The sequence below is a fragment of the Furipterus horrens genome, unplaced genomic scaffold (assembly GCF_987537825.1).
Source record: "Furipterus horrens unplaced genomic scaffold, mFurHor1.1.pri manual_scaffold_10, whole genome shotgun sequence".
NCBI lineage: Eukaryota > Metazoa > Chordata > Mammalia > Chiroptera > Furipteridae > Furipterus > Furipterus horrens.
Genome location: NW_028327180.1, coordinates 17,805,058 through 17,829,615, shown reverse-complemented (window position 1 = coordinate 17,829,615; position 24,558 = coordinate 17,805,058). Strand labels below are relative to the sequence as shown.

The following is a 24,558-nucleotide window of genomic DNA, read 5'->3' as shown; positions in this document are numbered from 1 at the left end:
ATACAATCTTAGGCTACAATTATGAAAAGATGGTGTTCACAACTGAAGTAGGTTTCTAAGATAGCCCCTCAATGCCTCCTGCCTCATGGTATTCAATGTCTATGTGTAACCCTGTGGGTTGAACCTAGTGACTAATTCTAGCAAATAGAATAAGGCAGAAGAGATGGGATACTACTTCTGAGTTTGTATGATTAAAAAAACTGTGGCTTCTCTCTCTCTCTTCCTCTAGAGTGAGCAAGCTGTCATGATGCATTATGATGGGAGCAGTCCTATGGAGAGGCTCACATGGTGCGATGAGGAACTGAGGCCCTATTCAGTATCCCATGAGAAAGTTAAGCCTGCCAGCAACCACATGAATGAGTTTAAAAGAGATTCTTCAGCCCCAGTTGAGTCTTGAGATACTACAACCCTGGTCAATGACTTTATTGCAGCTTCATGAGAGACCCTGAATCAGATTCATTCAGCTAACCCTTTTCCGAATTCCTGACCCATGGAATTGTGAGTTAGTAAGTATTTGGTGCTGTTTTAAACTGTTAAATTTTGGGGGTAATTCATTGTGCATGAATAGATAACTAATACAAGGACAATGGAATACTAGTAACATGCAAGTCAGTATCCAGAGTACATCTATAACATTTATTTTCTTCGATTCGTGGTACTGCCTTTATGCATTTTGACAATCTGGAGTATATCTGGGGAAGGATGATAAGGATTGTGAAGGAGCTACAAACTATGTCACACAAGGAATCATTGAGTGGACTCAGGGCATTAGGGTAGGAAAAAGGTAAACTTAGGGAGAAATTTGATATCTTCTCTCAGGTATCATAAATCTTATGAAGAACTTCAAGAAACCTGGAACTTAAGAGCTAGAAAAGGTATCCAATGGTCGAACACCCTCATTGATAGATCAGGAAAGTGAGGCTCTGAGTGATTATGATTCTGACCTAACATCACAATTCTAGTTACTGGCTGATCTGAGAATATAACTCTGAATCAAAGGCAATTGTGTCTTTTGTAGTTCTCGGGATTTACTGATAGAAGCTATAGGAAAGCCAACTTTAATTATTTGTGAGAAAGAACTTTGGCAATTAGCGCTCTTCAAAAATGCAGTAGACAGCTGTTTGGTGTAGTGGTTTCCCTGATACTGGAAATGGCTAAAATAAATAGTCCGGGTACCTGCTTATTTAGACAGTAAGTCGAATCAGATTACTTCCAAGCTTGCAACCAATTCTACCATATGATTCTGTACTAATTTAAGGTTAAAAAGAATATAAAACAAATAGTGTTCGCCATGGCAGTAGAAACAGAATTCTAGAATCTTAAAAACAAAAACTGCTTTATAGAAATAAACAATATATTTCTCTTAAAAAATACCAAAATAAAATGCAGGCATAGTAACCATTGTTGAAATAAGAGCAAAAGCCTGCAAAAACAAAGAATTTTACTTTTTAAAAAACCAAAAAGGACAAGAAGAGCATGTTATTTTTAGCTTTTGATTGTTTGTGTGATGGAAATGGACACTATAGTGAAATACACTCTATGAAGTGGACATACATATTTTCATCCTGTTTACATTATAATTAACAGGTTCAGAAGTTACCGGTATAGGGCAGTGGGTAGTCATTGTGGAAATTCTCTGTATAATTCTCTCTAAATATAATAAAAAATCAGAAGATGGATAGGCTAAGTCCTACAATTAAAGTGCTATAGAGACATTACCAACATTTATCACCAGCACTTTAACACCCACAATAAGACAACAAGGACTTAAGTAGCTCAAATAGAACAAAGATTGCAAGTCACATTTATCAATTATATAAGAACTGCTTTTTAAGAGAATAATTGTGAATATTTTTTTCACTTGTCAGATCCTCTGGAATAAAAAGCATCACACTAATTATGCTTCTTTTCAGTTACAAATAATTTTCTTTCACCATAAAATGCCTTGATGAGTAATGAAACATTATTTAGAAATAAATTCACAACATTTATAAACCCAGAGGCTCATATTCATGGTATAGTAGGGCCTTCCCCTTTTCAGTAATAGCCAGTGAATTCTTCCAGTAGTTCATTTCAGAAGTATCCTCAACCCCCCTCTCTTTTTTTATATTCCACATCTAAAACCCAGCAGCTCTGTCTTCAAAATCTACTATATTCAGAATCTGACCACTTGAGCTCAGCACTTCTGCTACTTTTACCCTAGTCAAAGCTGTTGTCATCTCTTGCCTAGATTCTTCTAACTGGCTTTTGGCTTTTGCCCTGCCTTCAGCCTATTCTCAATCCAGCAGCCAGAGAGACTCTTTCAACACGTATGCCAACCATGTCCATCCCCTCTGCTCAAGAGCCTTCAGTGGTTTTCCATTGCACTCCACACAATGGCCTACAAGGCCATTCATGATCTGGCCCCTTAATTTTCTGATCTCATCCACAATAATCTTTGCTCACTTCACCACAGTCAACACTGGTCTTCACAAACACACCAGGTGTGCTCCCATCCCAGGGCCTTTGTACTTGCTATTCCTTCTACCTAAAATGCTCTTCACCCAGAGATTGTCAAGTCTAAGGTCCTTTTTCCCTAACTCTTTGCTTAAATACCACTTTTTCAGTGAGGCCTTTCTAGGCTTAAGATTGAAACTTTCATGGCATACGCATTCCCTGCTTACTATATTTTCCTTCATATTTCTTCTTATTGTCTTACTTGCTATGTAATGTACCTATATTTTTATCATCTGTCCCCCCATTAGAATATAAGCTCTGTGAGGTCAGGGATTTTGTTTTATGGACTGATGTATCAAAAGCACCTGTATAGTGCCTGGCACATAATGGGTACTCAATAAATTTTGTTCAATTAATTAGTTGATTAAGAAGACCTCGCTTTTATAATTATTATTATTTTAAATCCTCACCTAAGGATATGTTTATTGATTAGAGAGAGAGAGAGAGAGAGAGAGAGAGAGGGAGAAGCATCAATGTGAGAGAGGTAAACATCAATCTGTGGCCTCCCGTACTTGTTCTGACTAGGGATTGAACCCACAATCTAGGTATGTGCCCTGACCAAGAATTGAACCACCAGCCTTTTGGTGTAAGGGACAAAGCTCCAGCCAACTGCAGCCAGCCATGCAAGACCTAACTTTTTACAGTAGGGAATTTTATATGGAAAGCACTTAGGCTGTTGATAACTAGAACAATTGACTTATTTTTAGTTTTAGATTGACATTTGCTTTGCAATTGCAGTGCATATTAGGAAAAGTAGGTATAAGTAGCATTTTTTAGGTATAAGGCAAATTGCAGTTTTCATGAGTGCTGAATCAGACAACCCCTCTGCATACGTAAAAGTAATACTTGCCTGAAATAAGGTGCACAGAGGAAAATTAAATTTTTCTTAACTATGGCTTACGTTTAGTCAAGCTAGAAAAACACTTGCATGTTTTATTGAACTTTTGTAAAATTCTTTTACCTGACCTCAGCAATAATTAAGGAGTTAAATATAAACAAACCAAAATCCAAAACAGGGACATCAAAATATCACTGTATTTCATCAGCTAGTCTCAAAACCAAAGGTAAGCAGAGTCACTTAAGATTGCCACAATTGATTTAATAAATAAATCTGAATAAATACTTTAGTATTTTTAAAAGGCTAAGTAGTTTTGATATTGTCCAAGTTAGTGGCAACATTAGATCTTCTGATTGTAATGTACTTTTATTTAATTAAATAATATTTATTAAATAATGTTATTAATTTAGTGAATATTTATTTGAATAGCTTATAGAGTTGCTTATAGAATTATCACAAATATTGAGCAAAGATTCATACATTTTTATGTTTATAGTATAACCAAGTATATTGCCAGCCAAAGGAAAAGAAAACTTACTCAGTGCAAAGCATGTTCCATTATGCTTATTTGGGAGAAAAGATGTTCTCTGTCTTTTACATAGCAACAATATGATATCATTTGATTTCCTTTTGGATGGAATGTTACATGAGTTTAAGAGAAATGAGTTTTTTTTCCTTTTTCTTTTTGTCTAAATGCTTTTATTTGAAACAAATATTTATACCAGAAGACATGTAGTGTTATAAACATTTCAGATTTGATTAAGATCTGAAATCAGAGTTGGTTATAAAACAGAAGTCTTTTAATAAAATGCAGTTTAGTAATTTAAATAAAGTGTATAAACCATACATCTGTAGTTTTAAACAGTCGTGATAAATTTGTGTACCCACCACCTGGGTGAAGAAAAAGCATTACCAGTACCGGAGCTTTTTGTGCCGCTGCCCATCCCACCTCTTTCTCCAAAGAGGCACCTGTTATTTTGATTTTGTGTGTTCCATTCATTTGCTTTCCCCAAAACCTCACCATCTGTGTGTATATACCTAAAGAAAATATTATTTAGTTTTGAAAACTAGAGTAGCAATCACAAACCTAGTTGTATAAGGAAAAAATATTGTCATCACTTGTTGAAGGCTATCAGGAAAAAATACCCAAACAATGTTTCTGGGTCATAGTCTGGCTTCAGCACCTCTGAGAGTTTGCAAGAGATTTTCTCCCTCTGTAGTATTTCCCGGGAAGCGGAGAGCTTCTTAGAATTCCTCCACCTGACATGGGTGTACATCGCTATATCGCGGTTCACTTATCGCGGCCTCATCATATCGCAGGATTTTTAAAAAATATTATATTTAATTATTTATCGCGGATTTTTCGCTATATCGCAGGATTTTGCGGTACTCTATATGTATGTTGTTTAGGTTACATAGGTTTAAGAGTGTAGAATAAATGTAAGGTTCCTACTTCGCAGGGGGGTCTGGAACGTAATACCCGTGGTAAGTGAGGGAATACTGTAGTGTGGATCAGGTACTGGTTACACAGCTGCAGTTTGGTTAGACACAGAGGGCTGCTCTTTAGTTTCCATGTTTATCTCCTATGGCCTATCTTTAGACTTAAGGAGTAAGTCACGCCAGAACCTTGTGTGGTGGTATGACTGTTCTCAGATGAAGAGGAGAGCAGAACTTCAATACATGGTCAAGACAGGCCAAACACACCTAAGGACCTGGGTCAGGCTCACCCAGGTACTCTTTCCTCAGGCTGAAAGAGGATATAATGGCATAGAGGATAGTGCTCACCATGTCTGCTTATTAAGTCATACTGCCCCACCTGGATTGCTTTCCCTCACGTGTAGGGCACAGCTGTCATCTGGGATTTCCTTTACTCTCTGTTGGAGCTCTAACTTCTTGTATTGCACATCTTTATCTATCTTGGTTTACCCTCCCTTACTGGTGAAGTGATCCTCTAGTCACTTCTTAAGAAAAGATACATGGGAAATAAATTCTTTGAGACCTTGAATGTCTGAAAAGATCTTTGTTCAATCCTCATATTTTTTAAGTTTCTTTTGCTAATAAGTGTAGTATTTAAATTTTTTTATTATTTAAAATATTTATTTATTTATTATTTTTTAGAGAGAAGGAAGGAAGAAAGAAAGGAAGAGAAACATCTTATGAGTGGGCACCAAACCCAAAACCTGGGCATGTGCCCTGACTGGGAATGGCACCAGAGACCTTTTGCTCTGTGGGATGATGCCCAACCAACTGAGCCACACTGATCAGGATTCAATACTCATTCTTGATTGATAATTTCTGAGGATAGGATTCTATGTTGGAGAGCATTTTGTTCAGAATTTTTAATGCATTTCTCTTGCTTCTTGAAAGCCTATCTTCTTGGTAATTTTTCTTGAATTATTTTGCTGATTTCCATTTGTTCTATTTCTTTGCTTATCTAACCTTTTATATATTTCCCATCTCTGTTTCTTTCTGTTCCACTTTCAGGGATGCTTTATTTAACTTTATCTTCTGACCCACATTTTAAGGATTTTCTTCTTCTTCTAACAAGCTTTCAAATCCCAAGAACATTTTTGTTTTCTGAGAATTACTGTTTCATGGCATCCTGTTCTTGTTTCATGGATGCTGTTTTTTAAAATTGACTCTAAAGATAATGACATCTTTTCTTTTTGAAGTTTTTTTCTCCCTGAATAGTCTTGGATTCTTCCAAGTTGGTTTTTTTTTTATTTGTCTGTATCTTTCATATTAGAAAATTCCCTTGATAACTGGTAATGCTTGATTCTGTAACCCTACAAGTAAGCATGAGGACTTAACCTTATGATTAAGCATGATGAACTAAAAAACTCATTGAATGTACTGAATATGGGGTTTAGGGACTTTACTTCATTGCACGGTAAGTCGGGTGGGCAAGTTTAACTGCTAAGTGAGATTCACCAGGGAAGAGACGCCTAGTCTCCTGCCAGGTGGCTAAGTAAGTGTCTGATTACTAGCATTTGTGGCACTAAGTGAGGGAAGGGGATGGGGTTCTCTGCAGCAAGTATTCAGTATACATAAATTTGATAAATCCACTATTCAGGGTACAAAGCCTATTCCCCTCAAGTGTACCAGGTACTTCCATAGTCCAGAGATGTAAGTTTTACTTTCCTCGAGCACAAATGATCTATCACCAACCCTGAGAAAGAGCAGTTGCTCCCCATTTGAACAGGAAGGTCAAACTACTTTTGTCCTATTCTTTCTAACGCAAGTTCCAGAAATTCCTGTTGCTGCCACTTCCTATGCCTTTTGAAGATCCTGTAGGATAAACTGAGTTGGTTTTTAGTTTCCCTTCTGGTGTCTTGGGTTTGAGGATTTTTGGAACTAAGTCAGTTAGCATTGGTCTGTTTTGTTTTCAGCTTCCAAAATTTTGACATTGCTCTCTGTTTTCTCTGTACATCTTTGGTTTTGGTGATATTGGAAGGGAGAGTGAAATCAATGCCTTTGTTTGATCTGTTGTCCTGACTAAAAAATGTGGGAAATGTTTTCTTAATTTACTTAATGTTATCTAGTTGTAAGATTATAATAGCCTTTAGATCTGAACAAAATCATTGTCTCTTTTGAGCTATGGGTGGAAACTTTTGGGATTTGTGTTTTAGAATCATCACTTGGCAAGACATATGTGTGAGGTCTGACTAATAGTACTAAATTTCTTTACCTCTTTCTCAACTCAAGGTCACTGTTCCTTGAGATGGAACTTGCTGTAGAGAAAGATGGTGAAGCAGTCATCCCTAGTTATGCTGGCTCCCTGCTTTGAAATATTAAGACGTGAACCTTTTTGTGTAACAGAACTTTTTATCCATAAAAACTTACCTGGTATGTGTGCCATTTCTTCAGGGCCATGATTTCCTGTAAATGACAGGAATAGTAATAAATTCCTAGATAAAATTAATAGAGTGACTTAACACAGGGAAAACGTTAGCATGCTAAGAAAATATTTAAGACTAATCCTCATTGTTGACTTTTTCAGTGTGGTAGAACACTGATGGGAGATGATTTTGATGCCATTATATCACTCCACTTATGCGTAAAGTGCTCCTATTTATCAACATTCCCAAATTTACGAAGAAGAACTGAAGCTATTTTATTACATTTTATCTATAAAGTTATAAAAAGTTTAAAAATCATTAGTAAATTTACTTTCATAGCATAACACATAAAAAGAAATAGTACCAAATGCATTTGTCATCTGTTATGACATGAAAATTCATTATTTTTAAAAGTGAAAGTGATTACTTTTACAAAGCTGGGCTTTTGTCATATGTCAGAAACAGTAACTAAAATGCTATCGAAACTCCACACTTAGTGGCAAAGATGCCTCTGCAAGGTGGCTTCTAAATATACATGGGGCACATAGTTATTAGTGACTATCTGAGCAAGCGCAGTTCAACCGAAGCTAATGCGGGAAAAGGGCAAGGGACCTTAAAGTAGAATTTGTACATTTCACGTTTGAATCTTTTGTGCCTATTTCTGCCTCCTTCCAGAAAGGAAACATTTTGAGATAGGACTCTTTTTATACTTAACATATTCTAGACATGAAAAGAAATGTTTCCTTCTTTCTTTGACATAATACTATCATAAAATTTCATTCCTCCCAAAATCAAATTTTAAGTCTAAGTCAATTCCACAGTTTAATATAATAAAAGTTTTCATGAAAAGTTTCCCTTGGTTATATTTATTTCTGCCTCAATTTTTTTATTCTGTAAAATAAAGTATTAATCTGAAAAACCAAAAAATAAAATATTATTTTATTTTTATTATATTTGGACCTAAGGAAAAATATGATCATATGAGAGTGCACTTACCTGTATGTACCAGTTGTATTTTTATAGATGACTAACAGTCAAATAAAAATACAGATTTCTTTGCCCATATTTTATAAGGGAAAATTTCCTGTAATAATCAAGAAGAGTGATGTTCAAGTTATTTCAAAGAATATAAAATTTGAAAACTCAAAAGAATTATTAATTATCTATAAACTTTGTCTTACTTACACTTCTGTACATTATTTTACTGTTCGAAGACATTTATAGACAACACTCAATAAAAGAAAATGTGTTCTAGGTGTCACATACAAATTTAAGTAGAGTTAGACAAACAGTGAGTTAATAAATACTTTTACTTTTTATGAGCCAGGTACTTTTCTAGGAGCTGGGAATTCACCGGGATCAAGTTAGAGACCATGACCTCCAGGAAATTCCCTTTCTGTGAGGGAAGGCGGACTTTTTAGGACTCCTTTTTAGGACTCCTCCTCTCATTGATCAGGAAACCATCCACTGAGCACATACTTACTGTTAAGCCTACTATGTGCTCAAAGGGTGCCTCGATTAAAGACACAGTCCTTTCCTCACTGCCTTATGGTTGAGTCAGAAACAATACAGCAGTTTATTTATTTTTTAAAAGATTTTATTTATTTACTTTTAGAGAGAGGGGAAAGGAGGGAGGAAGAGGGAGAGAAACATTGATGGGTTGTCTCACACACATCCCCAACAAGGGACCTGGCCCGCAACCCAGGTATATGCCCTGACTGGCAACATTTCAGTTCGAAGGCCAGTGTTCAATCCACTGAGCCACATCAACCAGGGCACAATATAGTAGTTTAAGGAGATGTGACTGAAGACCTTTAACAATCTCCTGATCTTCTAATTTTACTCCAATTTGTGATTTCATCAAATTCTTCATCTGGAAAATGGAGATAATGTAACTTTATTTATAGCATTGTTGTGAGCAGTAAAGAACATCATGTAGCAATGTAGACCCTGGGTGGTCACTCTCCTGACTGGCCCAGTGACTCCGTCTTAGCAGAAACAATCCTATTTCATGCCTGAGCAGACTGACAAATTACCACATGTCCTGGAGTTTCAAGGCCACTTGTGATATTTGAAACTTCAAATGTTAAATTGTGAGATGCAGGGCCATGTGGCAAATACTATGTTTGGGGTAAAAGCAGGTTGTCATGATGGTACACAGAAAGGACACTGAGTGGTCACTGGGTGGGTGCAGGGAATCCTGAGAGGAAGTCTGAAGCTGTTAGTCTGAGGGTGGAGAAGAGAACTGGCATTTAAGCAGAAGAGATTGAGCAGGTAGGTGGAGGCCAGTGAGGGAAGCCTGGGGCTTTAGAGGAGCCATAGGTATTTCAGTACAACTTGAGCCTGTGCAGGGATCTGAAGCCTTTTTGGTGCCACGGCCCTCTCTGTCCACTGGTAAAGCCAATGAACACTTGCAGGGAGGACTGTTTTTATGTGTATAAAGATGGGAACAATAATTGAAGTGCAGTTATCAGATATTTAAAATACAACTGCAATTTATGTATTCCTTGATTCATGTGGTAATAATAAGGTCTAGCAGCGGATGTAATAACTACTATGATTTCACTGCAGTGAAGATAAACAATATTTGAGATGTCTGTAATATTTAGAAGGGATTATGAAAATATCTAATTTCTATTTGTTGCAAAGTCACAGATATTGTTAATAGTACTGTGGTTTAGTGCATACTATTATAACTGGAGGAATTCCTAAATTTCAATTAGATCACAAAAAATTAAGATGTTTTCCCCCATCTAAATCCAGTCTATTATAGACCCAAGTTAGGTAGCCTTGGTTTTAGGCTATAGCTTCTAAATGAGGTTCTGTCTTCAGTAAGATCTTGTCTTTTGTCCAGGTGTCTGGTTTGGGAATGTATAATCTGATCAAGCCATTCCCCTCCTTACAACTCTTCATTGGTTCTCCTGGCCTTTAGGATTGAGTCTAAATTCTTTATTGTGACTCATAAATCCCTTTAAAATGGATCTCTCTCCATTCCATTACTCCTTTCTATTCTCTTTCCCAGACAAACAGAACTTTTCAAACACAGTCCTCTTTTGCCTTCCCACTTATTTTCATTTTCATTTTATTTTTCTGGCAAAATACTCTTTCTTGATTCTACTTTTCTTCTGCTTGGTAAACTCATTAGTTATCACTTCCTTCAGAAATCTGACTTACCATCTATATGGTTCCTGTCCACAAGGGTTTACATTAGACTGGGGAAAACAGACATGCAATTATAATACAACGTAAGAACTGCTTTGTTTACTTTTTTTTTTACACCTCCTGGGCTTACGAAGTGCCAGGACCAATAGTGCCTAAGTCTCACACACTCCAGCGATGGCCTGTGTGTGAACATTATGTGCAAATGACGGTCCCTGGGATTGTGTAAATATCAGCCCTGGCCTGATAGTACTTTACTGATGAATAAACAAATGAATAAGTGACTGCCTCAGCTGGGTAAGCAAAGGTGCTGCAGAGAATGAAATCTGAGCAGTAATCATTCCTGGATTATGTGTGTTCAGTTTTTAAAATTAATGATCTTAATTGGTTTTCTTCATTTTTACTTCTAGTATAGAAGAGATAAACATTTCAAGGGCTTAAAAGAGCCACTTGCTTTGATTCTAAAAGTATTAAAGTTAATTTACAGCAAAGTTAAGAAATATGGCAAGATATACCAAAATAAAATTAGTTACCCCAAAACAATTTCCTGACTGGATGGAACTATGTTGGAGTTTTTTAGATCAATGATATTTGAAATTGATTATAAACCCTATTGCATATATAGGTGTGGGCAAAAGTAGATTTGCAGTTGAGTACACAAAACAGTTTATTCTTGTATTATTTATTTATTAATGTATTATTAATTATTATTATTAGCTTACTTTTTGCCCACCCCTGTATATTGGGATACTGATTTCCTGACTCTAATGTAAATTGTGCCCTGTCTGGTGTGGCTTGAACATTGGCCTGCAAATTGTTTTTTAGAGATGGGGAAGGGAGGGAGAAAGAGAGAGAGAGAAACAGCAGTGTATGAGAGATATATTGTGGGACCTGGCTCACAACCCAGGCATGTGCCCTGACTGGGAATTGAACCGACGACTTTTGGTGCACAGGCTGCTGCTCAATCCGCTGAGCCACACCAGTCAGGGCGTGAGTGAACTTTTTAAAGGTAAATTAGGCCATGTAATGAAACTGCTTAAACTCTTCAATGAATTCTAATTGAATTTATCTTTATTTTAAATACTTTTTTGGGGAGGGTTATAATTCACAAATCACAAAATTAACTTTTGAAGTGTATAATTTACAAAGTTGTGCAAACTTTTGTCATTGGATAAAATCCAAACGTTTTCTTACTTTTAAAGGTTTTACTTATTTCTTAGAGAGAGGGGATAGGAGGGAGAGAAACACTGATATGTGAGATTAACATTGACTGGTTTTGTTGCCTCTCACACGCCCCCAGCTGGAAACCTGGCCTGCAATCCAGGAATGTGCCCTGACAGGGAATCAAACCAATGACCTTTTGGTTCAGAGACTGGTGCTCAATCCACTGAGCCACACCTGCCAGGGCTAAAATCCAAACTTTAAACAATGGCCTGTAGCTTTAGCAATCTGGCTCCTGCCTGCACTTTTCCAACTTATTTCATGACACATTTGCCTTTGTGATTGCTGTCTCCCTAACTTAGAACCCTGGAATATTTTTTCTGCTGGCATTTGACACAGCTAGTTCATCTCGAGGGTCTCAGCTGAACTGACACCTCCACAAATATGATTTTTCTGAACATAATATCCAAAATACCCCCCACCCATCTACCCAACTGCTCTCTATTACATCACCTTATTTATAATCTGTAAGTGGTTTCATATTACTTTTTTTGTTACTGGTTTATTGCTGGCTTTCCCACTGGAATATAAATTTCATGGGACAGGGATTTTTTGTTTGTTTCAGCTCTCCTTACTTTAAAAATTTCCCGACATTTATTTTGAAAAATTTCAAACCTACAGAACAGTTAATAAAAAAATAATACAATGAACATCCATATACCCTTCACCTAGTCTTCAGTTGTTAACATTTTATTACATTTGCTTAACTTCTCTCTTTATATATGTGCAGTTGTCCCTCAGTATCCATGGGGGGTTAGTTCCAAGGCCTCCTCAAATATAAAAATCTGAGGATACTCAAGCCCCTTGTGTAAAATGATGTTAGGTAGTATTATAAACTATTATAAACCTATGCACATCCTCCTGTCTACTTTAAATCACCTCTAGATTACATGTAAAACCTCGTACAATGTAAGTGCTATGTAAATAGTTACACTGTATTGTTAGAAAACAATGACAAGAAAAAAGTCTGTACATGTTCAGTACAGATGCAACCATAGGCCTAATTACATAATATAGTCAACAAAATGTAAAATGTTTTTGAATATTTTTGATCTGAGGTTGGTTAAACCTGCAGATGCAAAACCCACACATATGGAGGGTTAAAGGTGTATCTATATTTTTGAAGAGTAATGTTTTATGACATGTGAAACTTATATGAAATTCAAATTTCAGTGTTCATAAATAATGTTTTACTGGAACACAGCCACCCTTACCGGTTTAGGTCGTGTCCATGGCTGCTTTCCTGCTACAATGGCAGTTGAGTAGTTGTGACAGAGACCATATGGTCCCCCAAATAAAAAATCTATATTAAAAAAATATATGTATATATATATTTATTTATTTTTTAGAAAGAAGGGAAAGGAGGGAGAAAGGGAGAAACACATCTATTGATTGCCTCTCACACCTGCCCTGACCAAGGACCGAAACCTGCAACCCTGGCACGTGCCCTGACTGAGAATTGAACCAGTGACCCTTTGCCCTGAGGGGCGATGCCCAACCCACTGAGCCACAACAGCCAGGGCAAAAGTAAAAAATATTTACCATCTGATTATTTATAGAAAACATTTGCTAACCCCCTACATTAGGTCTTAAACTCCTTGAGGGCACAGCGTTTTGCACATAGAAGGCATTCGATAAAGGCTGTCGAGGTAAAAAACATGCAAACCTGTAGAGAGTTTTTATGAGTTTATTTGAGCCGGACTGGCAATATATACTGTGGAGCAAGATCTCAAATGTTCTGCAGAATAACAGTTTTGCAGTTTCTTTTATGAAAGTAAGGAAGATTACATGAAGGTGGGAGGCAGCAAGGTGGGGATCAGATTACATTATAGTTAAGATGATGTGCTCTCTTCAGGGTGGTCCCCTTTAGGAGAGGTCTGAAAGGGGGCATTTTAAAGGTGTGTTCACCTCAATGCACAGCAACAATGGGCAGGGCTTCTTTAAGGCCCAGGCATGACTACCCACCATGACTGCCCAGTTAGGAGTTTATGATCAGATCACCTTGTGAGCTTTCTTTCCATACAAGGACATCACCCCTCCGCCCCGCCCGGTGTTTGTTGGATTAAATGGAAACTCTTGATTTAATTTTCTGATTTAAAATTTCTTGTCTGTATCTACACAACTATTACCCATTTGAATAGTAGTATCTTAATATGAAAAGTAGCTTTAGTATTTGTTAAACTTGGTTTATTCCTTAGGAACAAATAAGGGAAGCCATACATTTACCTAATTTTAATACTAGGCTAACTGTTTTAAGTACTATCATAAAATTACAGTTTATATGCTACTGGCTTCAAGGCAACACAGAACACATTAAGCTGGAGCAATTGGGAAGAAACCTTAGGATTTCAGAGTAATTGACATTGGACTCTCAGGTCATAGGAGAAGACCAAGAACAATGTCCTGCAAATGGGAAATCACTGGGTGAAGGGCTTGGCTGAAGCATAGACCGTGGAAGACACTAATGTGTCATGCTGGATGGGAGGTCAACCTTGAAGGATGCATTTCCCAGAAATAAGGTCTATCCTCTCTTCCAGCCATATGGCACTGCCCACTCATTTTCAAATTTACAGTAATCCGGCTTTTCCTTATCACTTAATTGAGGCAGTTCTGCTTAAGTTTTCCCCCAGCCACCGTAAAAACCAATGGGCTTTGATCAGTCCTCATCCTCCCCAACCTATCTGTGGCATTCAACAATTTAATCTCCCTTCTGTTTGGAACCCTTTCTTCTCCAACTCATTCTGATGATACCTATATTCCCTCCTCTGGTCCCTTTTCTATTGATAGAGAACAATTGGATGTGAAAAGAAGGGACAGCTAAAAGTGACTCTGAAGACAGGAATCAGTCATATCTTTCCAAGTATGAGGGCATTTGTTACTAATGCCCCAATGGTTAAGAAAAACACTAAGTTAGAAAATTTGTGTGATTCCTCAAGAAAAGTTATTATTTTTTCTCTTGTATTATAGGTTCATTATATTATAAAAATTAAAAATTTCTTTTTAAAGTGATTATCAAACCTAGCGGTAATCCTTTTCTCACTTGATCCTTAGAACAATCCTAATTGGTAGGTATTATTGGCCCCCTTTTATGATGAAATTGAAACTCAGGCATTAAATGAGTGTAGGCAACTGTCCTCAGATAGAATTAAGCTCTCTCATTTTTTTCCATTATTTGAAATGAATTCTTTAAGGAACTACAGGGAAATGTTTATTTAAGTATACTCTTTATTCTGGTTTTTACTAAACTGGGAAACAAAATGCCAGCACTTAAATTGTACAGACTCATAGGCCCTGAATTCAGTATCTTATATTGAACCCAGGAGACTCATTTTCTTCTTGTCAAAATGACCCAGCAATTGGTTTAGGTGCTTGGAAACATAATAATTTTTTCAATCCAAGAGGGTACAATAGAGTCTGAAAGAATAATGCTGCTCTCTAATGCTGTGTCTACATGGCAGTTCTAAAATGGTTAAAAAGTAAAACATGTATTTGTAATTCTTTGCAGCCATCAAATTCCATTTCGGTGTTTCGAATCCAAAGATGAATGTCATTTTGTATGTTCCATTTTTTTTCTAAAACTGGGGTAATCAGTCATTCAGTCATCCTCAAGCAGTCAAACCAGTTTGATGGGTACCCCTCCCACTTCCCCCATCAGAAACTGGCTTCACTCCTTAGTGCTCTCTGGCTGATGCTTAGAATTGGATCGACAGGTGAGGCAGTAAAAAAAAGAAAACTTTGCAACTCCACTAAGAGATTTTGTAAATAGAAATAAAGGCTGTGTACACATAGTACTTGCACTTTCTTTACTTTACATTGCACACTAGAAACCCAGCAGAAAGCGATCACAGTAGACAACTCACAATCCACAAAATAGAGGTTTTTAGGGAGTAGGGGCGGAGTGGAGAGGGTGTCTGGATGTTCCTGCTTTTGTCCAAAACATCTTCTGGCCAAAACTTTTGATTTACATAGCTTACATGTAGGAACCCTGAAGGACTTTTCAGTGATAAAAAGATGACAAAGACATAAACGAGAACTCATTTTATTACAAAGAAAGTCAGAATGATTCTTTGTTGACAGAGGAGGAAAAGGACCTGGAAAGGTTGGAAACCCAGTGCAGGCTGTAAGCAGTTGGGGTGTACTAGAGGAGGGTCTAGGATGATGGGGCTGTTGTATTAGGCAAGATGGAATTTAGTAACTCTCTTCATCTTCCTAGATGCTGCATGAACTTTGCTTAGCCTTCTCTCCTTTCACTACCTACAGAAAAGGGGCAGAGAGGAAGTAGGCAACAGTAGGAGCTGAGCAGGCAGAGCAGGAGTTTGTACCAGTTTGTAGTGTTTAGTCTTAGACTCTTTCTGATATATTTTAACAGATCAGTACTTTTGAAACTGCGATCTGGAAGAATTGTATGCAATATTATGATTCTGAAAAACTCAGTTAAATTATTTTGCTTCATGGATATCCTAATGGTTTGAGTGAGCAAGAACTCATTAAGAATTGCCTCGTTGGTCCAAGAAACTAATGGAATTTGTGACTGAATCAAAGATTATGTGGCTTTCCCAAATGCTGAGCAGCCTAGCTGGTAAAGAGAACAGTAAATAGCTAAATTGATCAGAAAAACTTTTATAAAGTTTTTCAAAAATTAAAAGTACAGTCATTTAACCCTGGCTGCTGTGGCTCAGTGGATTGAGCATAGGCCTGCAAGCCAAGTGTCGCTGGTTCGATTCCCAGTCAGGGCACATGACTAGGTTGCGCGTCAGGTCACCAGTTAGGGGCAAGAGTGAGAGGCAACCACACAGTGATGTTTCTCTACCTCTCTTTTTCCTTTCCCCTCTTTCTAAAAAATAAATAAACAAATGAACAAACAAATTATTTAAAAAAATAAAAATAAATATACAGTCATTTAACAACATATGCTTTAATTATTGTAATAATGGCTTTGTAAAAAATTAAGTACTAATTGTTTTTGGATGCCATGCTAAGTACTTCATCTGTAATCCTTACAAAATACTATTGTTATAGTCATTTTATAGATAAGGAAACTGAAACCTCAATAATTTGTGCAATAATTTCCCAAGAGCACACAGCCAATAACTCATGAACGTAGAATTTAAGCCAGATGTGTTCTGTGTCGAAGTCTATGCTCTTAACCAGAACACAGTTTTATGATGTTTATAATAGCAAAACATTGGAAGCAATAAAAGATTGTTTGCCTGGCTGGTGTGGCTCAGTAGGTTGAGTGCTGGCCTATGAATCAAAAGGTTGCCAGTTCAATTCTCAGTCAGGGCACTTGCCTGGGTTGTGGGCCAGGTCCTCAGTTGGGGGCAACCACACACTGATGTATCTCTCCCTTTCTTTCTCGCTCCCTTCCCCTCTATCTAAAAATAAATAAATAAATAAATAAAATCTTTAAAACCATTGTATCCCTCTTCTTAAAAAAAAAAAAAAAAAGAAAAAGGATTGGTTAAATTATGGTCTAGTCAATAATGTAATCACATGCAGTCATTAAGGTCATGTTTAAAAGTCCATTTAGACAAACAACAGTATGGTGGCTGCCGGAGAGAAAGGGTGGGTGGGCAGTAAAGGGTAAAGGGGGTTGAATATATGGTGATGGAAGGAGATTTGATGGTGGGTGGTAAACACACATGCAATATACAGAAGATGTATCGTACAATTGTAGATTTAAACCTATATAATTTTATTAACCAATGTTATGCCAATAAATTTAATTTAAATAAGCCTATTTATTGACATGAAAAATGTTAATGCTTGATTTCTTAGTGAAAAAAAAAGCAGGCTACAAGAAGTATGTTGAGCATGATCTCCATTTTGTGATACACATTTATTTAGTGGCAATACATATACACACCTAATGTTAGAGATGGTATCTCTGAGTGTTGCAATTATGGATGTATATATTTATTTTTTCATTTTTGAACTTTCTACAACTTACATGTATTACTTTTCTAATTATGTAAGACCTTTCAATGTTATTTAAAGTAGAAGAGAGAAATACAGTAAGGACTAACAAATGTACCATCATTAATTTTGTGACAGATAATGAAAATTTTGCAGGGAATGAGGGCAGGGAGAACTGAACATATAAATGTAACTCTGACACAAATGCAATTTCTTTCACAGGTGCAGCCACCAGTGCAGATATGCCTCATAATTTTCCACTAGCTGATATCTTATTAACCAGAGTTATGAGTAAGCACAGTCATATCCTGATCATTTTCCTCCTTCTTGAGTCTCTTTCCTCCCTTGGCTTCCGTGACTCCCTGCTATTTTCCATCCATGTCAAGTTATTGGCCTCCCCTTTCTTAACCTCCTTTGATAGTTCCTTCTGATCCCCTTACCTCCCTTTACATTTCAAAGATCCCCAGACTTGGCCTTGAGTCTCCTCTTCACCATCTACCTCAGATTAAAAAAGAAAAATTAAAATGCCTTTAGGAGCCAGGCCAGTAAAAAGCCAGTGAAGCAACTCCTTGATTTCACAATTCCCCCAGCCCAATGCCAGTCATCTCACCTCAGTAAATAGTGTATCGACGAACTGTTCAAATCAAAAATCTAAAAGTGATCTTTTATTGCTCCCTTTCCTCATCTTCACCTCTTCACATCCAATACATAAGCAAGTCCTGTTGGCTATAATTTTAAAATATATCTTAACAACACAAACAAACAAATATATACACATATATATTTAAATCCTTTTCTTTCCCCTTTCAGCCTTCACTATGCATAGGGTATTTCAGGTTTACCCTAAATGGTCTCTTTGCTTTATTCATTCTTCACACAGCCAGGTGTACTAATCTTTGGATTTGGAATGGAAAACTTAGATGCGGCTCTGGTTTTCTTCCATTCTTCCTACTGAAAATGTAAGACTTACCTAGCTTGTCTGAATGATCACAATTCAGAATTTGACTAGTACTAAAAACAGTGAATTCACTTTGGTTTCCTAGCAGTCAAATATTTGGGAACCTAAAAAAATAATACAGAAAGTTTGTTCGCTCATTTGTTCTGTTCACTTTGTACACCATCACCTTGGTTAGTAATGGTTGATTGAGAATTGATTAAAAGGAAAATTATATTATACTCTTAATTCTCATCCACCTAAAAAGAACAAAAGATAAAGACTGACATAAATGCGTATTATAGTCTGGGGGTGGCTTACTAAACTTCTTTCCACTTAAATTAGTCTTACCTCATTTTTCCAGGACTTCAATTCAATAGGTTTTTCTTTCTATTTTTTTTTTCTTTGCCTTCTAAGCTTCTGTGATTATGACTCATAGAACTAGAACTAGATCAGTTTTGCCACGTGTTACTTTCTATATTAGGTTTTTCTCAACTGGTTAAAATGCCATAAGCAAAATATGTTTTGTTTTTCTAAAGCTTAAACACAAAGTTAAACTGTCTAACAATTTCCCATTAAGAGAAACTGAATTTAGCAGAAGAGTAAAGCCTTTCTAATTTTACTACATAACATAAAGTAATTTTTCCCAGCTATTCCTTCCATAATTGCTAATTGTAGAACTTCCAGTGATCTCATTTAGATCTTGCAAATTAGAGTACATTTTTCTAAATGGTAATTTCTTGGTTACTAATCACATTTTACTTTAGATATAAACCATTTTGAAGTTGACACTATTTCTTAGTTGCCTTTAACATAAAATCTAGCAACTGTCTGTTGTTTTTTTTTCTTTACAAAGAGCTTTCAATTCTCCTCCCTTCCGATTTAGAAGATGTTGCTTTTGGAATAGAAATATACAGTCCAGATTGTTAAGGTTTAGGAACACTCTAGGTTGTTTCCAATAATCTAAATGAGTGGTACTAAAATCTTTATACAAGTTATTTTGATTAACATTAACCTTACGGTTACATATGTTTTATCAAATGAATATTATGAAATTAACTAAAAATAAGTTAGTTCAGTGGTTATGAACCTTGGCCTTAAATTGGAATTACCTGGGAAGCTGTAAAAAATATCGATGCCTCAGTCTTACTCAAGATTCTGATTTAATTGCCCTGGGCATTGAGATTTATAAAAGGCTCCTGATTATTCTAAAGCAAGGCCAAGGTTAAGATCCACAGAAATTAGGCAATTGCAGCTCCAACATGTCATTTTCTACATTTGAGACTAGCTGCATGTGTGATAAGGTGGCAATATATTTCCTTCTTCTTCTTTTTTAAAATGTGTGTGTTTTAAAACAACATAGATGTATTATCTTACAGTTCTGGAGGTCAGAAGTCCAAAATGGTGTTCACTAGGCTAAAATCAAGGTATTGGCAGGACTGCATTCTTTCTGGAGACTACAGGTAAGAATCTGCTTCATTACCTATTCCACCTTTCAGAGGCTGCATGAGCTCCTTGGCCTGTGACCTCTTCCCTTATCTTCAAAGTCATCAGTGTAGCACCTTCAAATCTCTGAATTTCTGCCTCTCTCTTTCATTTATAAGGACCCTTTGATTATTTATATTGGGCCCACCTAGATAATCTAGGATAATCTCTGATCTCAAGATGTTCAATTTATCATCTGCCAAGTACTTTTTCCATGTGAGGTAATATAGCCACAGGCTACAGGATCAGGATGTGGACATCTTTGGGGCCAGGGAGGGTGGCATGTTGTTTCCTCCCACAAGTCCCCTAGTCTGTACTTGTTTTCCTCTCCTAACTTGATACTCTCCCTGATGACCTTTCTCATTATGGTGGATGACACCACATTTGTATGTCCAACTCCAGCTGTGACTGTTCATTGGACACTTCCCCTTTGATGACCATAGGCTCTGGAACCCATTTTCTCACCTTTAGGTCTTTGCACACTTTGATATTTTGGCTTAAACACCCTTTTCTTTTTTTCTCAAGTCATACTGCCTTCCTTGTCCTTTAAGATGCAAGACGTTCCCTTCCCCAAGAAGCTTTTTTCTTTTTAAAAATCGTCGGCAGCCGTCCGTCTCGAGAGACGATGGTGTAGCTTCTTAAGAGTCTATCTGCACCGCCGAGAATGGTTGTGCAGTCCGACTCGGGAGTGACACGGTATCTGTCTCCTCCCGTGTTGAATCGACATCTTGCGATGACGCTGGAGTGTCCTCTCCAGTAAGCTGAAGCTACAGAGCCTGGGCAGGGTGATATGGAGGGTCTGCTGTTGCCCATGCAGCAGACCCCCCCTCTCTTCGCAGCTGAAGGGTCCAAGGGAAAGACGGAGTCAATACAGCTTGGCTTCAGGTGCGCCGCAGGAGTTGCCGGTATTGACTACAACGTCAAACCGCCTTAGGGACTCCGGCTCCGGATTTTCTGTAGGGGTTTACTCCCTTAGCCTTTCCCCTGAAGAGGTATGCCGCAAGGCAGCGGAGGTTTTTTGGAATCAGAGTTTTCCTTCTCTGATGTGCCCTGACTGGAAGATCGAACCAGCGACACTTAGCTCGCAGGCCGACGCTCAATACACTGAGCCAAACCAGCAAAATATTGAGATATAATTGACATAGAACATTGTGTAAGTTTAAGGTATACAATTTGTTGATTTGATGCATTTAGATATTGCAGTATGATTAACACCTCTTATCATGTCACATAATTATAATTCTTTTTTGTTGTGAGAACTTTGAAGTTTATAATACAGTATGTATGGTGTACATTTCATTGAAGTCTCATTACAATATTTTACTATCATAGGAGAACACCGCAATGGGCAACCTAATTACACACTACTTAAGAACAAAATAGAGATGGGAAAACAGAAAAGACAAATCAATGAGCCTAGTCTATGTCTATGTCAACTACATGAAATACTGCATTAATATTTCATGTCTTAAAAGGTATGCCTTGGCTAGCATACTTGCTGAAAGTGAAGAGACTTTGCCCTTTTCAGAGTCTCTCTACCTCTTGTGTGACATATCAAAAGAAAAAAAAGAATTTAAAAGTGCCCAAAATGTAATAAATTGATAAGGATCATTTTGAATATCTAGATATTGAACAATCACACGAACTTTTAACTTTAAACTTTTGAGTTTCCAACAGAAAGAGTAGGCAATGTCTTTTCCTTTTAAATTCTCATTATTCCCAGAGTCTAATGCTCAATAAAAATGTTATTAATAAAAGTTACTAACATTTGAAGTTTCAGTTAACATTAGTAAACTTTAATGAGTAGTAAAAGCAATGTTTGACTTCCTAACAGGGAGGGTGCTGCAAGCCAAGGCCATGAGTTTCCAGCCTATGATATCATAAACTATGCTAAGTAACAACTTGAAGAAAACTCCCCATTCAGGGATATACTGCTAGGTGCACTGCAAATCATGTAGATGTAGTCATTCAATTCATACCCTAGGAAAATGTCAAGAAGTTACAATTCAGTGGGTTAGGCGTTCCTTCTAGTGGAAAATCATATCCACCTTAGTTTAAATATTGATTTTTAGAGAGAGGGGAAGAGAGGGAGAAAAAGAGGGAGAAGAGGGAGAGAAACATTGATGTATGGTTGCCTCTCCCATGCCCCAAACTGGGGACCTGGCCCGCAACCAAGGCATGTGCCCTGACCAGGAATCCAACCAGTGACCTTTTGTTTTGGGGGATGACACCCAACCCACTGAGCCACACCAGTCAGAGTTCCTGTCTCACCTTTGTTATCAAAATTTTATTTTCTTTATATATATGTAAGGGTTTGTGGATCAATAACCTTGATTTCACCATGAAATTACATTCTCTTTGCTTGAGTTCCTCTGAGTTATGCTTAAGTCTTCCTGTTCTGGACCCACTGTTTTGTTTTCTGCTGTGGTTTCAATGCGTGCTGAAGACAAGTACTAAAATTATGAAAGCCCTCTAGTCCTTAATTCTGTTAGAGATACAAATTAGATAGTGATGGAAAACTTGAGCCTGGCCCTGACCAGCGTGGCTCAGTTGGTTGGGTGTCATCCTGCAAAGCAAAAGGTCACTGGTTCAATTTCCCATCAGGGCACAAGCCTGGGTTACAGGTTCAGCAACCGATCGATGTTTTTCTTTCACATCTCTTTATTCCTCCCTTCCCCTCTCTCTAAAAATAAATAAAAATACAAAACTTTAAAAAAAAAAAAAAGGAAACTTGAGTCTTATTTTTCCTTTCTTCCTTCCTTCTCTTTCTTCCTCTTTGTGTAGTATTTGAGTGTACGATAGAGGGATACAAGTAAGGCAGCCTTATAAACACATCTAGTGATAGTTCATATGAAGACTTTTGACCAGAAAACTTCCATTGTAGTATCAAGAAATATAAACAAAATTATAAAGTTAAATTTATTGGGGTGACATTGGTCAATGAGATCATACAGGTTTCAAGTATGCACTTCCATAATACATGATATGTATATCCATTTTAAGATTGCCATATATACCAAGATCTTCCTTCCTCTGATGGTAGTTGTATAGACTCAAGCAAGGGATTTCAGGCCAGAAAAATTAAAGCAAGTTACATACAATGTTAAAAGTATTGTGTCATGGAGCTTAGTAGTTGATAAAGACTGTTGCACCTTGAAGCACGTCCATGGTTCTGTTCTTTACACTTAAAACAAGAATACACAACCATTGTATTTTAACTGTGGCTTGGCTAGAAGTAAAATTTCCCCTCCACCTTCTTTATGCTTCCTTCTGGAGGGAACCTCTGATTTTTGCCAACTAGCTTACTAGATAGAACCAAGAGCAAGTGAAGCATGATGTTGAATAATTATGAAAAATTTAAAAAATATTTTTCTGGTATAATTGTCTTTTGTCCCCCTTTGTTTCACCAGAAGTGTTAATAGTGAGTTGGCAAATCCATGAGAGACACAGCCTAAGCTCTAGATCATTTAGACTGAGTAACAGTGATTACACTCTGTTTAGGGCATTCTCGCTATTATCTGCTCCTTAATGGAGGACATTTATTTATTTAACAAATACTTGACTAGCACTTATAAGCCAGATATATTAACATACTCAAGGTTAGGCTTTTTGCTCAAATCTGGGAAAGCAAAATGCTATAAGAAGCCTTCCTGTGTTTAATGCTTCTTTCCTTCCCTCCCTGCAGGTGTTAAAGGTCAAGTGAAAGTGGCCTCTCCCCTGAAGGCACAGCACACTCCCTATTTCACACTGAAGCCATTTTAACCATCTGAACTATACACCTGGGGTGTTTAAGAGTTTTTTTCAGCAACTTGAGAATGGCAAGCCACTGATATTGCCTCTTACCCTGGCAATGCACCACTTGCTAACTGAGATCAAGAGAAAAATGTTTGCCTCATCTTTGGAGTCTAAACCCACTTACGGAAACCAAATCTTTAACACGCGTTTGCAATCACATGCGATTTGGTGCAGCTGAATTCATTTTAGTATTTTAAAAAGGTAGCACTTTTCTAAAGACACTTTTGTGCTTGTCTTTTTTCACGTTGCCTTCCTCCTCCCATATTTCCATGTGATAGTTAAAAATCAGTTCATTGTTCAAACCCACCTCAAATAATCTTTTCTCTACGACACAATTCATCTAGGAAACCAATATACGCTATTTTTTCCCCCTCTTGACTCCTCTATAGGACTTCCCAACTTTTGACTCCCACTTGCTTCTCTTTCATACTAGGAAATTACCAGTATTTTAAACACTGTATTTTTAAAAGGCCTTATGACTTCAAAGAGTCATAAGGGTGAAAAACCACCATGATATTTGGTTTTCACTAAGGCATCAGGAAGAATGCTTTACTGTGAATTGTGGGGGTGGAGGGAAAGGACATAGATTATGATCTGTGTTAGTTTCATTCCTAATATAATTCATCTTTTAAACTAATCCGAGGAGGCGAACCTAACTTTAACACTGAAAAATCACGAGAGGGGAAAAAAAAAACCCTTTTGGGAAGCTACAGGCAAAATTAACCCTGCCTGCACGCTGTTTGGAGCAGCTGTCTCAGGAACCCTCCCTTCCTGAGAGCGTGGGCAAGGGGTGGCGGGGCGGCAGCTGCGAAGCAAGGAATCTTTCCCGTTCCTCGTGGACACGACGCCCCGCCCACCCCCTTCCAAATGGTGGC

General features: G+C 37.3%; 1 long non-coding RNA gene across 1 annotated transcript; it reads left to right on the top strand.

Annotated features, from left to right (window-relative positions):
- Positions 1–238: 238 nt before the first annotated feature.
- LOC149999294 (uncharacterized) lies at positions 239–23,895 on the top strand. Its single transcript, XR_016513288.1, has 3 exons — positions 239–506; positions 19,783–19,866; positions 23,574–23,895. It is a non-coding gene; the product is annotated as an uncharacterized LOC149999294 (long non-coding RNA).
- The last annotated feature ends 663 nt before the right edge of the window (positions 23,896–24,558 follow it).